This window comes from Lonchura striata, chromosome 6 (genome assembly GCF_046129695.1).
Source record: "Lonchura striata isolate bLonStr1 chromosome 6, bLonStr1.mat, whole genome shotgun sequence".
In the NCBI taxonomy this organism is placed as follows: Eukaryota; Metazoa; Chordata; class Aves; order Passeriformes; family Estrildidae; genus Lonchura; species Lonchura striata.
Window position 1 is genome coordinate 48,660,124 of NC_134608.1, and position 15,497 is coordinate 48,675,620.

General features: G+C 39.4%; 1 long non-coding RNA gene across 1 annotated transcript; it reads right to left on the reverse strand.

Annotated features, from left to right (window-relative positions):
* Positions 1 to 5,468: 5,468 nt before the first annotated feature.
* LOC110468083 (uncharacterized) lies at positions 5,469 to 14,356 on the reverse strand. Its single transcript, XR_002464997.2, has 3 exons — positions 14,337 to 14,356; positions 13,665 to 13,718; positions 5,469 to 5,562 (listed from the first exon to the last, which is right to left on the reverse strand). It is a non-coding gene; the product is annotated as an uncharacterized LOC110468083 (long non-coding RNA).
* Positions 14,357 to 15,497: the final 1,141 nt, after the last annotated feature.

Genomic DNA, 15,497 nt, shown 5'->3' on the forward strand with positions numbered 1-15,497 from the left:
TTTTTGAAAGACTGGATATTTGTGCTTCCAGTTGCTCTCAATTTCAGAATATTCTTTATGTCCTTCATCAGTCTTGTACTTGGTTACAGATGGAAAATATTAGCTCTGGTTTACAAAACATGGCCCCGTTTCCTGTAACACAGCACAGGTTGCACAAATCTGTCATTTGAGTAGTGTGTCTGTTCTGTGGCCAATTCTGTAATCTACAAGCAATGTGATCCTAAACAAGGAATCTCATGTTAGCAGCCAAGATTGGAAAATCCCTGTTTAGTGTGATTGCTGCCAAAACCATCTCACTTGCTAAGGACAAGCTAATTTTCAATCTGCAGTTTGGAAGCTGTTGCTTTTCCTCTTTTTATTTTCTTTCTTTCTTTTTTTTTTTTTTTTTTTTTAATAATAAATAAAACAGGGCTCATTTTTTAAAATTACAGAAATACACACTTGATTTAAAAAATGCAAAATGGATTTAGGAGAGAGTTTAGGGTATATGAAAAATACTCCACTGTCTACTAAGAAAATTCTATTTTTTAATATAATTTAAATACAACTTGAACAAGTGCTATTTTACAAATAGAAGAGTTGTAATTCAGAACAAAGAGCAACAAGACTGTTGTGTATATGAATAAGAGGAGAAGAGCAAGGAAGCAAAAAAAAAAAGAAGTTTTATATGATAGAGCTAGCACATAGATCAAGGATGATCCAGATACAGCTTTAAATAAGAACTTGGCCTCATTTTACAAGATGGATCAAGGCAATATAAATAATGGCAACAGGGATATGACATTATCAGAACTAAGATGGAAGCAAAGCTCAAGAAATTTAATATAGCCAGATTGGGAGACACAGAGATGAAAGGCAGAAGAAGCTACATTAATTATTTATTATAAGCTTTCCAGTTCACAGATACTTCTAGCTGAAAAAAAAAAGAAAAAAACACTACACATGTATCAACAGTATCCTTAAGTCAGTATGCTTCCACTCACTATTTAGGAAAGGGGACTTTCATCTGGAATACATGCAGGGAAGAGTCACAAAAACCCAATCTTGATGCAGAACTGGCTTTATTTGCTATCACATGCACGTTTTTCAGTGTTAGAATTCTTCCTTCTTTGCCCTTCTAAATGCTCCTTCTGTAGTTTCCTACATTAAGAGATTCCTTCTGTTTTAAGAACTTTGGGATGGGAGGTTGTGGGATTTTCATTTTATTTGAGTTTTTTAAAAGCTAAATATTACTAATGTCAATTTTTCTTGCCTTTTCACTTCTTTTAAACATTTACATTTATACACATTCTGGCATCTCATGCTTTGCCAGCTCACTCAAGGGGGTTGATGGATTATCTTAGGACAAGGGTGGCAAAATAGGAGAAGAAGGTTGCACAGTCAGAGCAATCAATGTCTGGAACAGTTTCTCATCTGTTCTCATTCTCCATTTCTCATGGAGAATCTCTCCATGAGAGACAGCTTGGTATGAGCATCTTGCTTGTCTGAGCAAGATTCGAGGCTGTAAGGGTGAGCTTGGTAAGGTTAAGAGAGAGGCTGGCCCACATTTCCCATCCAGAGAGCTCTAAAGGACAGGAACCATGATTTTCCATGGGTTACTGATGTGGCAATCCAGGTGCTATTGTCAGTGTCTGCCCTTTGCCATCTGCAAAGTGAGGGGTCGCCTTGGTCCTTCCCAATTTGATAAAGCAACTCTCAGAAAAATTTTAGTTTTAATTCCCAAGATGCATCAGCTCATGACTTTTTTGTCTCTTACCCAGCACACTCAGTTACAGTAACTAGCAAGAATACAGTGTCAGTGTTGGACTCAGTTATGTGATTGTCCAGCACCTCTCTGCATCTGTGGCCCCTCATTTCTCTACAGCAGTCTGGTCCTGAAAGCCTCAGGGAAATTTGTCTGGCCTCCTAAAGTGCTCCTCTCATCCCAAGCATCATCTCTAGCAGAGTGCAGGAGCTAATAATATCCCTCTGCTTCTGTAACATAGCATTTCCTCCTCTTTAGCTTTTACTGGTTGCATTACCAGCTGCTCCTTTGCCCCTGCCACATGACCAACTGTCAAAAGAAGCCATAAATCAGCTTATGGCATTCATAGAGTGGTGAAATTGGTGCTTTCTCCCCTTCTGAGGGACTGGAATTTCAAATGCACCTTCTAAGTATACTTTAAGATATTATTATTTTATTTAGTATTTAAAAGATTTTTTTAAGAGACAAGACAAACCCAGCTTTTCTTGGAGAAAGTGTGTACTGAGATTTCCTCAAGAAAGTCACAGCCACAGGTTGGCACAAAAGGGGCAAAGCCACAGTTCCAAACCAGGGACATGCTGGCAACCATAGTCTTGGCCATGACAACCAAAACCCTTCGCTGGTGGTGTTGTGCTCATGCAAACATGCTTGTCGGAGAGCTGGAGCTTCCAGAAAATTCTTCCTTCAACTGCTATTACTAATAAAACATGAAATATCAGTATCAGTATTTATGGCTTCCTAATAAAAATGCAGCATTAAAAATGAATTAAGTGTATGATTATGAATGTATGATGTGTGATTTATTCTTATCAAACTGGCAAAAAGTTTCTCTCTTAAATTTACATTAAAATGTTCAGTGGAGATAGTTTCCTGAAATATTTTCTCAGTAACCATGATTAGGTTTCGAGCACTAGATGGAAATAATGAACGATTGACTAAGGGGAAACAAAATAGAGCTAAATATTTTTTTTTTAAATTCAGCAGCTAATTTAGAACAACTGAAATTTAAGCTGCTTGCATTCAGCTAGGAAATACTAACAGGAGTAACTATTTGCTCTCTGCTAGCACCCTGTCTTTGGTTTCACATGGATGATAATCCAGGTTGCTTTTGCCTTAGGAGCCAGGAGTTATGTTTCCCACTGACCTTCTACAGAACCTTCCAAAAATAGGGAACTGGGAAAGGGATGGCACCAAGCAACCCATGGAGTGCTGGTGGCTCTTCCTGCTTTGCACCAGGGATGTAGAAGATTTCAGCTTTCATTTTCTTAAATTCTTTTTCACCATTTCTCTACAAAGATGACCATGAAAACACTAACTAATGGAAGTCAAATGAATTTTAACCCCCTCTTTCTGTTAAACAAATTCTGTTACATTTCTCCTCTAATGAAATAATTTTAATATTATTATATTATTCCACAAACACTTAGGAATGACATTTTGGATCTGTCAGCTAAAAGTCCTCTTTTTAAGTATTTGCCTTCTCAGGGCACGTATAAATTTTTTTTCCATGTGATGACTTAAAGTCTGATGACAATCAAAGAATGCACAAAGTGTAAAAAAGAAGTGATTGATACACTGCAGTCTTCCTGCCCTTTGAAGAAATAGAGTGAACACCTACAAGCAAAGTCAGGACACAATGAACTAATATTTAATATAAAAACTTGTGTGGCATCCCCCCCTTTAGAGCTCCTTTCAGATAGAAGATAAGTAGAAATACAGACAAGTTGTTCACATTTAAGATGACTTTTAGCCCCTACTACTTGTTTTCAATTCTTGACCAAAAGACCAAATGGCACCACTCTTTTGTTTCTAGAAGAACAAAAAACCCAAACACTGCCCTGTCACAATTCTTGAAAAACAAAAGCATTTCACATGGAATAACTGCAATAAATTAATCTTGGCAAGTGACACTAGCTCACAAAGTTATCCATATCAACTTTTGGGAATGAAAACATGTGTAAAGGTCTTTGACAGCACATTTTCCATTTATCACACATTCTGTTTTATAACATTTGTTAAATGTACTACAACACAGTTTTTGCTGAACCACAATGGACTATTTTCAGGAGGAAACATTAATTGTTTTAATTGTTTGGAATTTCATACCCTGTGCAGGTGTGAAAGGCGCCAGTGACTATTCCTCCAAGTGGTGTCCATTTCAGTGGTAAAATACCACTAATTATCCAGGCATAAATTACACTTTTCCCTTAAAAAATACCAAAACAAACCCCAAATATACACATTCCCCCACCCAGTCCTGCAGGGGTTTTATGTAGCATTGCCACCTCTGCATGGTGAATTTCATATGCTTATTTCCACAAAGAAATTTTTATTCACAAGAAAGATAGCTGCTCTGTTGAGACATTTTCAGATTACAGATCCATTCCACCTGAAAAAAGAATGGATTTAAATAGAATAACCATTAAGAACATAAAAATAAGATTCAAGGCACTAAGAACTACTTAGAAGTCATAGTTCAGCTATAGCACAGCAGTCTGTGGGAAATCTTGGCTTTTAGATCCTCATTAAAGCGTGCTTATATCTTATACTACAGATTCACACAATAAAGCCTTGAATAATCTGGCTTGGCACAACAGAGGAGCTACCTTAAAGAAGCCTTGCCTGAAGATAGGGAGGCACATTCCCAACATTCCCATCCCAAATCGGGGGGGGGGTGGGGGTGGGGGGGGGGGTGTTTTCACCCTGCTGTGCATTGCAGAATTCCTAGAGCTGAATTTACATTATTACAGTGATGGATTTCCCTGCAGAGGCACACACCAACCTACAACTGATAAAGTAATTGTTTAGCCCCCTGGGTAAAGAAAAATAATGTTTTGAATATGGTTCCAAATGCTACACAAGGATACAGGAGTTTAAATAATAACTTGGTGTGTGAGGTTTACCAAGAGCCCCACAAGTGCCACAAAGTGAACAAGAGCAGGAGATGTCCACAAGCCACAAACAGAAGAGCTGACAATAAGATAATTCCCTGGAACTCACTTGATCACTGTCTCTGTTCACCCTTTGCAAATGCAGATATCAGAGTTCCCTTTGTTGATATCATGGTAGCACTAAGTGACAGAAGGTATTTATTATGGCTATACCAGGCTTTTTTGTGCTCATAAGCAAAAATATCAGATGATCATGTGTATAGCACTTTTAATCCCCCCATCTCTCCCACCCCAAACTGTGAGCACAGGATATGGTGAAGATCTAGAGGCTCTAGATCATTTGATATGTAATATGCTATATAACATAGCCAGTCTCCATTCTGTTCACCTCCTCCAAAGAAAATGCTTGAAACTTTTTATTTTACAGAGGAATTGAAATGAAAGAATTTTCAACTTTCTTCCTCAAATACTCAAATATTTTGGGTAACTGAAGCCATAGTTTGGATGTGTAGGTACAAGATCAGAAAAGCTAAGGCAGAGATGGAATAGGACTTGCCAAAGGATGTGAAGAATGACAAGAAGGAATTCTGTAAGCACATAGGTCAGAAAGGAAAGGCCAAGGAGAGTGAACAGGATGGGTATGAGAAAAGAGAACTGGTGACTACAGATATGGAGAAGGCTGAGGTACTCAGTGAATTCTTTGCCTCAGTCTGCACTGGCCTCCCAGTCTCTCAAGGGATTCTGCCCTCGTGCAGCATCCCTTGAATTCTGCCCACCTGGAGAGAGAGGTGGACCTGTTAGACAGGTCCAGAGGAGAGCCAGCAAGACCATCAGAGGGTTGGAGCACTGCTGGTTATGACACTGGGCTGAGAGCTGTTCTGCCTGGAGAAGAAGCTCCAGGGAGACCTCCCAGTGCCTAAAGGGAGCCTGTGAAAGAAAGGAGAGCAGCTTTTACATGGGGAAATTGTGACAAGACAAGGGGGAATGGTTTTAAACTGGAAGAAGACATATTTATGTTGGATTTTAGGAAGAAGCTCTTTACTGTGAGGGTGGTGAGATACTGGAAGATGTTGCCCAGAGAAGCTGTGGATGCCCCATTCCTGGGAGTGTTCAAGGCCAGCCTGGACAGGGCTTTGAGCAGCCCTGTGCAAGGTATTCCTGACCATGAGGGTTGGAATGAGATAATTTCTAATGTCCCTTCCAACCCAAACTCTTCTGTGATTTTCCTTCCAAATTCCCCTAAAACTATTGCTACTTTTGAGGGTACATGGAATAAAAGTTTTCCTATCATTAATGGAAATTATTTCTTAGCTGCCTCAATCAGCTTATGTGAGCTACCAGTGTACAAGTTTTTCCAATAAAAATATATATGCTAAATATCAGCTGTCTCTGAATTCTACCAAGAGGTGTTGATTAGACACAAGGCAAAAGGTACCAGCCTGGGTGAGCAACACAGGATGTCAGCAGGAATAAAAATACACTATTACAAAGATGACAAGAGAGGCCTGGTTCTTTGCTAATTTGTTTACAAGCGCATGCATAAATTCTTGTTATAGGTAATGCTGAATTTAAATTGCTATTTAGGGATTTACTTCCTTGCCTTATCAAAATTTTACAGAAAACCTTCTTGTTTTTCTGAGGAAAAAAACAAATTAAACCAAAACAAACAACAAAACAAAAACCAAAAACACCAGGAAAAAAAACCTGAAAAAAAATATCCCAGAAATCCCCAAAGGCTATTTTGGTTCAAATTATTTTCATAACATTTTGGCAAAGCAATTTTCTGCATTTTCCCAAAACTTTTAGGACAAAGATTGTACCAATTCCTGTTATCCAGATGTGGAAAGTACTGGTACCAACAAGTAGCATATAATCATCAGGACCCATTAAGGTATATCAAGGTGATAAAAAAAGTCACTTCAAAATTAAAACTCACAACAGATTTAATTTAATTATCTGCATAAAATAAACCTGAGCATACAATATCAGGGCATGCAAGAATGCAGCTTCAGAAGAACCTTAATTTGAGCAGAGGATGAGACTCCCAGGGGATTTCTGCATGAGGAGTCACTGGCAGCATGTGAGGGATAACTTCATGTGTGCCCACAAGTCAGTGAAGTATTTAGCCTTGATGTCATGAAAAAACAGAGTTTTGTTCCACAAATAGTCTAACTGGCAGCATCTCACTAATGATGCAGTCTACATGTGTGCTCAATGTCAAGAAATTATGAATTTTATTGAATTTTTGTATATGCGATCATCTGTAACTGTTGAAAAACAAAGCCAGACCAGCCCACATTCTAACAGAGGGACCTTCTGTCACACTCTGCACTGCTCCTGTGGCAGTGTTTGATGACAGGACAATCCTGGGTTTAAAAAGAGCAAGAAAAAAAATTTCTGTCAATTCATTGGTGTTACTGGTACCAGCTAACAGGACTCAATGAAAGTCTTACCTGAAAAAAGTTGCATCGTTTTTATTAAGTATGCAGTGTTAACAGAAGCCAAACTCCTGTCCACCTGCTAGCAATTATTCCACCAACATAAGTCACCTTTCCAATTTTCCAAGGTTGGTGCAATAGCCTGAGTTTCCATCACCATATTATGCTTTCACAGATTTTCACCATGTCTCCCCATTACACTATTATAAAAACAGTTGCCAATACTGAGATTATTAAAAAAAAAAATATTTTTTTTATAAATATTTTTTTTTATAAATAGGTGCAGCACTTAAGAAAACTCTGCAATGACAGAGTGGGTCCAGACCAGTTTTTTTTCTTCCAGGTCTTCTCAAACCCTTCACCCAAGCACCATGCTGGGCCAAGCCCTGGCCTGCACCTCCAGCCATGGATTGAGCACATCCGTGGTCCTGGAGCAGGGGGACCTCACAAGCTGCAAACCATCACAAGCTGTCAGCAACCTCCACAAATCTCACAGACATCTGTGGCTTATCAAGCCAGCAGCATTTTTCCTACATTAATCTCCACTAGGCCTGCCCCAGCTTTCATTTCAAAAGACTTGGCATGGTATCTTCAAAAAAAAAAAAAAAAAAAAAAAAAGGAAAGAAAGAACAAAAAATTGTAAAAAATTGCTCGATTTCTTGAGATGCAGCTGGTTAGGAGCACTGCCTTTGAAATGTGAGCACACTGCAGAGATGTGGACATGCTCATTGCAGCATGGGACAGTACTAATGACTGCAAAAGGCTTTTAGAAGCTGCTTTTGGGTGATCCCTTCTTTTGGGGGAGTTTGGGGAGTGCTTAAAGTAGCTGCTGTGCTGGGGGGTTCATCTGGGTACAGTGCACTTGTGTTGAACACTCTCCACCAGCCAGGGCTTCTCCCAGCAGCTCTCCAAAACCTGCTGGAAGGGCTGCAGCTCCCTCCTGCCGGCCACATTGGTGTTCCCCAGTGCTGGCTCTGCAGATGGTGGCCAAGTTAGGGCAGCAGCCTTCACTGCTGCTGTGATGGAAGCCCAGGAAACTGCTCCATCACACTGCACATGTCCACCTTGGACCCCTCACCACCTTGGTCATCCTTCCCACAACCTGGAGGATCTCTTATAACCTTTTCATAAAAATCTTAGGGCATAAGCAGTAATTAATACTCTTTTTTTTTTGCACATCCAAGAAACCATAACACAACAAAAGCCCAGCCACCGGTGCCTCAGTTTACCTGACCAAACCATTCAATGCTCCTATAGAGTGCAGGTGGGGCAGGTAAATTGTCATCCTTATGGGTCCAAAAGCACAGGAATAGGGGTGGCTGTGCTCCACACAGATGAAAAAAAAAAAAGGACTAATGGTGTTTATAGTTACAGCCCATTTTCAGCTCCAGCTGTCTCAAAGCAGAGTGACATAAAACACGTAAGTTCATTGTATTTCACAAGAGGATATCCATATCATTTCATATCACATTAAAAATGTCAAAATATCTTTCTGTTCAGAGCGGGCATGCCAGGAAAAGGTCAGAGCAGCATTTTCAGTGCTGAACACGTGGTGCTCATCACTAGACCAACTCTTCCCTTGCCATGAACATCTCAAACTGAGTTATCAACTCAGATAGCCTTCCTTCTACAGCAGAGAGATGCATTTAAAAGCAGAAAACTTAACACTTTCCAGGTCAAGAGAATGTTAAAAATTTAATTTCTATTTCCTCCAGAAATGTAACTAAACAATCTCATTGTTAATATTTTCAAGAAAAGAACTGGGAATTCACATACCTCTTTACAGTGGTCTGTGTATGTTCTAGGAAAGATTTATTGCACTGTTAGTTTGAAATTACTCACTTGAAGTAGCTTGGGAGCAGCTTTCAGTATTACTGAATGGCCAATGGCTCCATTAAATGAATGGGGCATCAAGATGCTTGAGTCTTCATGTAGGCAGGAAAAACTATGACTAAAATGTTTTTTCAAATGAAACTTCTCAGCCAATTCAACCTAGTCCTGAAAAAGCTGAGAATTTATAGCTCACTTACTATCTTGGGGCAGGGCTGTAGTTAGGAAATGCTGGAGTCACATCAACCTTGACATAAGAATTTGTTACATTTAGAGACAAGGAATTTAATAAAAACAGGGTTTCATTGAGAGGACTGCCAGAAACACCCATCCAGTATCTCAGGGAAACTGTGGTCTTGCCTTACTAATCATTTGCAGTCACAAAATGTAGCTCCACACCAATTATCTGATGAGCAATCTGAAAAAAATTCTTTCTCCAGTCACATTTCTTTAAAAATTAGACTTTTTAAAATGTAACCAATGTGATGGCAACTCAAAAAGGCTTGAAATCTCATCCCTTTACCCCTACACTTAGTTTAGAATGTCCCATCAGTTCGGAGGGATTTTTACAAAGCAGAAGAAAACCTGTGAGTGTGCCAAGGATCACAGAATCACAGAACCACTTGGGTTGGAAAAGACCCCTGAGATCAAGTCCAGCCTTTGACTCATCACCACCTTGTCAACTAGACCATGGCACTAAATGCCACATCCAGTGGCAGTGAACACCTCCAGGGATGGTGATTCCACCACCTACCTGGAGAGCTCATACCAATGCCAGACAACCCATTAAGCAATTCCTCTTGACTGTTAGGAACATGCATTCTTCTCCAAGTTCCATACTGCAAACCCAGGTTTACAAATCTGATGATAAATTATATTTCATTTTCTGTCACAAGAACAAAAATATATTTCTAAATTAAATATTGGTAATTCCCCAGTGATAAACCCCAACAGACATACTTAAGAGAAAAATCTGAAAGAATGGCACCAAAATCAGTGCAGTTACATTAATACAAACACTATGCTCAACCTTTTCACTCCACTTTTAACACTTCCTTTCTCTGATCTACTGTAAATCTCTTTGGAGCTATGGACAGTCCTTTCTCCATGTCCAGATTACCAGCCTGTAATGGAAATGTAATACCAGTTTGTATCTATTGACAAACACCACTGAGGCCACCTTTACCATTCCAGCGGCAAACCCTTGAACCATCTATCATTTATCTGGCTTCATCTTTAAAGGCAGTTTGGAACATCAAAGAGCATACAGTTTCCCATTTAATGTGAAGCAAAATGCAATTCCATAGGAAGACACTTGACTGTTCCCTTTAAATAGTTCCCCCATGCTACCTCATCTTGACCTATTTCTTTATCTCAAGTGCTGTTATTCCTAATGGTTTTGTCAACTAGAGATGAAACTGACACTTTTTCTGATGCCCATCCATGTCCAACCATAGTGATCTATCAGCTGTGTGCCATAAACTGGAGCTATTTGTGGTTTTTATTTTAAATAGGCTTATCCATGCAAAAAGGGAACATTGCTCATCTTGTTCTTGCTGCAATCAGATTTATAGAAACATAGAATCTGCTCAGTTGGAAGGGACCCACCAGAATCATTGAGTCCAACTCTTGGTCAGGGCACCCTGAGAATCCCACCATGTGTCCCAGAGCATTGTCCAAATGCTTCTGGAACTCTGCCAGGCTTGGTGTGTGACCCCTGCCCTGGGGAACTGTTCCAGTCCCCAGCCACCCTCAGAATGAAGAACCTTTTCCTGATATCCAGCCTGAACGTCCCCTGCCCACATCATGCCATTTCCTCAAGTTCCCTTGCATATGTATTTTGTATACAAAAAGTACATATTTGGATGAAGTGTTAGTTAGGTTTTGTTTCATCAAGCTCTCATGAAATTTGAGCATTTCAAGCTGAAATGGTATTTAGAGTGCTCTGGGTTCAAAAGCCTTCCCACTTAGCAGCAGCTTCTGTCTCCCAGTGCTCAGACCCCTGAGCCCTAGTGTGGCTTGTCAGCTTTCCTTGGCTCTGGCTTTGTCTGCCACCAGCTAAACCATAGGAAAACAGAACACATTTCATTTACACCTCATCTGTTCTCAGGCTTGGGTTTAAGTCATGTTTTTAGGAGCTCTGCTTCTTGTTCGCAGTAGTTTTTGCATATAAATCAGGAGGGTTGTTAAGCTGTTAGGCTCATGTTTCCCCCAGGTTTCAACTGAAGTGGCAGCAGTTTTGGGTGTAATACAAGTGTTTGCTTCCATTGGAATATTTTGGAGCACTCCTCACTATGGCAAGTAATGCTCTCAGCCCTACTGCCCTCTCACTACTCAGGGCACTTTGCTGACATCACTGCTGTAAGTCTGATGTCACCAAAGCCCTCCTGAACAAACCCAAGGGTTACACATTTCCTTTAACTGCCCCATGCCCTCTAATGCCTCTTTGTTGTTCTTCTCAGTCATGGAAGGAACCTTACAGATGATGTAGCTCCAAAGAACTGTTTTGGGAAGAGATACTTTCCACTGGAGCAGGCTGCTTAGAGCCCCATCCAGCCTGACCTTGAGCACATCCAGGGATGGAGCACCCACAGCTTCTCTGGGCAGCCTCTTCCAATGTCTCACCACCATCACAGTAAGGAATTTCCGATATCTAATCTAAACCTGCTTTCCTTCGGTTGAAGTCATTACCTCTCGTCCTGTCACTAGTCTCAAGGCTGTGATTTTTCTGCCTTTATTTTTTGTGTCTCCTACATGTTGCATCCTTTTTTTCAGTAAAGTCTCTTCACGAAAACCAGAACACTTTCATTGTTAGCTGCTTCCTGCCCCAAACAGTTCTCTTTCCCCACATCCTATTGCAAGAGACAGGGTATACCCAACACCACCAAGAACAGTGTGGGTCAACTTCAAAGCAGGCTCCTATTGACACACTAATTCCCTGTCACCTCAGAGATTCCATGTGCCAATTTCTTCAATAAGTAGGCTCTGCCAGCAAAGAGGTGAAATTATTGTTTTAATATTAGCCTTCCTTTTATCTTTGAAAAGGAGCATTTGTTTTGGCACTATCAAGACAAACCTTAATAAACGGACTGGCAAACAGTGTGTTCAGCAATGGAAATGATACCCGGACAGGGATTATAATGTAAGCAATGAAAGGGAATAGAGAGATTTAGGAAAGGATGTGATTTATAATGACTTAAAGGAGGATAAGCTTCTACATCTGTGATTGCTTGATTCTATAATATTTTAATTGATTATCAGAGCTAACAGGTTTATTTTTTCATGTGAATAAAAGCTGTTTTACTTCAGCTTTCGTTTTATTTTACAGCCTATATTAACATGGATATTTTTTCATAAATTTTGGCTCCATCATGTTGTACTCATTCCATAGGCTTAGAAGACTAAATTAGCTTGGGCTGGGGGAGAGACCTAGGAAAGCTTGTGGTTACACCTGTTACTCTGCATAGTAGTGGAGGGGGTTTTTGGGATTTTAGATTAAAAACAGTATCACTCTGCATTGACTCACCATCCTTTTCTTTGCTCTCTGCTGCCAGGGTCCCCCAGCAATTACCAGTCTCTCCATCAGGCTGGTTTTCATCAATGCTGACAAATTCAACACAAACCCAAACAATTCAGGGAGGCACCTGAAGCCATCCAAATTTTTGCACCCCACTGAAGGCAAAAGGTACTAAGCTGGTAACTCCCTCTCCAAGCCTTTTCTGAAACAAGTTAGGGTTGGTTGCTATTTATTTCTCTATACACTAATAATTTTCTCCCCAACTCAAAATTCAGGGAAGGCTTTAGGTGCTGGTGAACATGTACATTTTTTTAAAGAGGTACAGAAACTCACAGTGCTACTCATATTGGATTGCTCTCATACCATGGTTATAACTTGCATTTACAAAAAAGGTGGGATTTGACAATATTTTAATAAAATGTCTATTATTTATAGAATATATTATTGATACATATTTGCTAACAGAGTGCAGGAGTGAAGAGGGAGCACACCCTGAGTTGTACCTGCTTGTGAATATCAGACACTTGTTTATGAGGCTTTTAAGGAAATTTTTAGGTTTTGTACAGTCCCCCAGTCTCAGTATTTGGGGATGGAGGCAATACATCAGAAGAGTTATGGCTGGATTCTATGATCTTTAAGGTCTTTTCCAATCTAAATGACTCCATGACTCCACAAAGTTCTGGTGCTCCTGAAGGTACCAGTCAGGACGAGATAAAATAAATCCTGGGACAGCCCCTGGGGAAAAGGCAGAAACAGCCTAAAGCTCAATGGCTTTCAGCAAAAATAGTAGAAGAGAGAATTTTCTGTCACTCAAACAAACAAACAAACAAACAAACAAAACCAAAAAAAAAAAAAAAAAACCAAACAGCAAAAAACGTCTCTATCAGAAAGCTTTTAAATCTAAACAGCAATGACATTTTTAAAAACATTTGAAAGTTCTTACCTCTTTTTACAAAAAAATCAATTCTTCTTAGCACTGCATTTGCTTAAAAAAATCAGGTTATACTACATTAATCCCATTCATTTACTAGCTGGATTTTTCAACAAAGATTTTAATAAAATTTTTATTCTCTTATGAAGTTGCAATAACATTTCAGTGTAGTTTCTCCACAGAAAGCCCTAGAAGCCAAAACCTTAAAGTAAAATTTACCTCAATTGATTCAAGTGGCTGTGTGAGAGTAGACTCATTTTGGCAAAAAAAAATTGTATAAAAATCAAGGTCTACTTGTAGATGGTAGACTTACCATGCAACCATGCAAATGGCAAACTTTCTCTAAGCAGTGAGCAATGCAGATATCCTAAATGAATAAGTAAAATAAAGGTTCAGGTCAGAAGGGTTCAAATTTCCACTGTGAAAGCAAGAAAGCCTGAATATCTAAGTGTAAATATTATTTCAGTGAGATTTGTACAAGCAGACCAGCCTTCATATCTGTCAACATATAACAGAATAATTAAATATAGTCTTAAAATTCAAGATAAAACAACTGCTTAGTTTTCTCTCCCTACAAATCTCCCAACAATTATTGTTCCATTTCATAGGAAAGCAAGTAAAGCTTTATTTTTGAACCATACATTTGATGTGCATATATGTAAAACATCTGCTTTTATTTGAACTGTTGGGGAAGAAATAAAAAAGATCAGATTTACTGGCTACTGCAGTGGATATTTTTAAGGGAGTAAACATCAAATTAAAATGAAGACCATCCCATAATATGCTGTGCAGCTGAGAGTGGAGCCAGGCCCTATGAAGATCAGTAGAGATTCTGCACGTTTGATGTGTACTGGACACGTGCAGTCACTTTGCTTCAGGCCCAAGACTGACCTGTGGTGTTTTTAGAGTCCTGCAGTGCCAGTTTTACCTCTCAACACTTGATGGAGCAGTTTGCCTGGATTTCCTGGATCCTGCTCCAACCCACCTTCCTGCTACTTCAATCCACCAGGAGCATTTCCTGCCAGCTTGGTGCTGTGAAAGAACCAGCCCAAACTCAGACACTTGTAGAAAAGCATCCTACCAAGTGTAACCTTAACAAAAAAAAAAAAAAAAAAAAAAAAAAAAAAAAAAAAAAAAAAAAAAAAAAAAAGGTCAGGAAATAAATATTCAATTCCTTACATTCATATTGCCAATTTTTAAAAAATGTTGCAATTGTCTGTTGTTTAAGTGAAGCCATTACAATATATTCTGATATTCTGACATAAGGAGAATTAAAAAGTGTTTGGACAATTCCCTCAGGCACATGGTGCAATTCTTGGGATGTCCTGTGCAGGGCCAGGGCTTGGAATCAATCCTGATGGGTCCTTTCCAACTCAGCCTATTCTGTGATTAAGCAGGGATTTGGAGAACAGACCTTAGGGCTTTGTTCTGGAACATCTTCCAGAAAAGAAATTGGCTGGCTGGCAGGTATGGCCAGCATCCTCCAAAGGCAAATGAAGTTTGCTCATCTCAGTATAAAAGCAGACCTCAGCATGGGACTCCCTCCTTGTGTCAACATTGTCAAAAATCTGCTTCTCTTTCACAAGAAACTTTGTAGGAAAAAAAAATAAGAAAAACCCCAAAACTACACAGACAGCCAAATGAATGGACCAAACTGATTTGGCAAACAGACACCTCACACTTACCTTATGAAATAAGCTCTCCACTTCATTAAACATATACAGTTACAAGCTAACATAGAAATAAGGATACAGGATATTCTTCTGAAGGCTTAAAAAATCCTCTGTAATCAATATACTGGCAAAATACAACTTCAGCAGCAGCAGTTCAGTATCTGGCTTACATCCTGATCCTTTAATCTTGTCTGCTACAATGGAGCTGAGAGTGCCAGCAAATGCCATGCCATAAAAGGTGGGTATTCTCACATGCTTTCCTATCCTTTGCATGATTAGGCTTAATTCTATTAATCACAAACTTCCTGAATGAAAATGGGGTTTGGGCAAATTGTCAAGATTTCATGGTGACACCTGGGAATTGTAGTCTTTGGCTGAGAAGCATCCTTTTAAGCATAACATGAGTCAAAGTTGCTTCCTCCCTTTTGTGTTTGCAAATTTCAGCAGTTTCCCTTTGTGAAAAGCGATTCTTA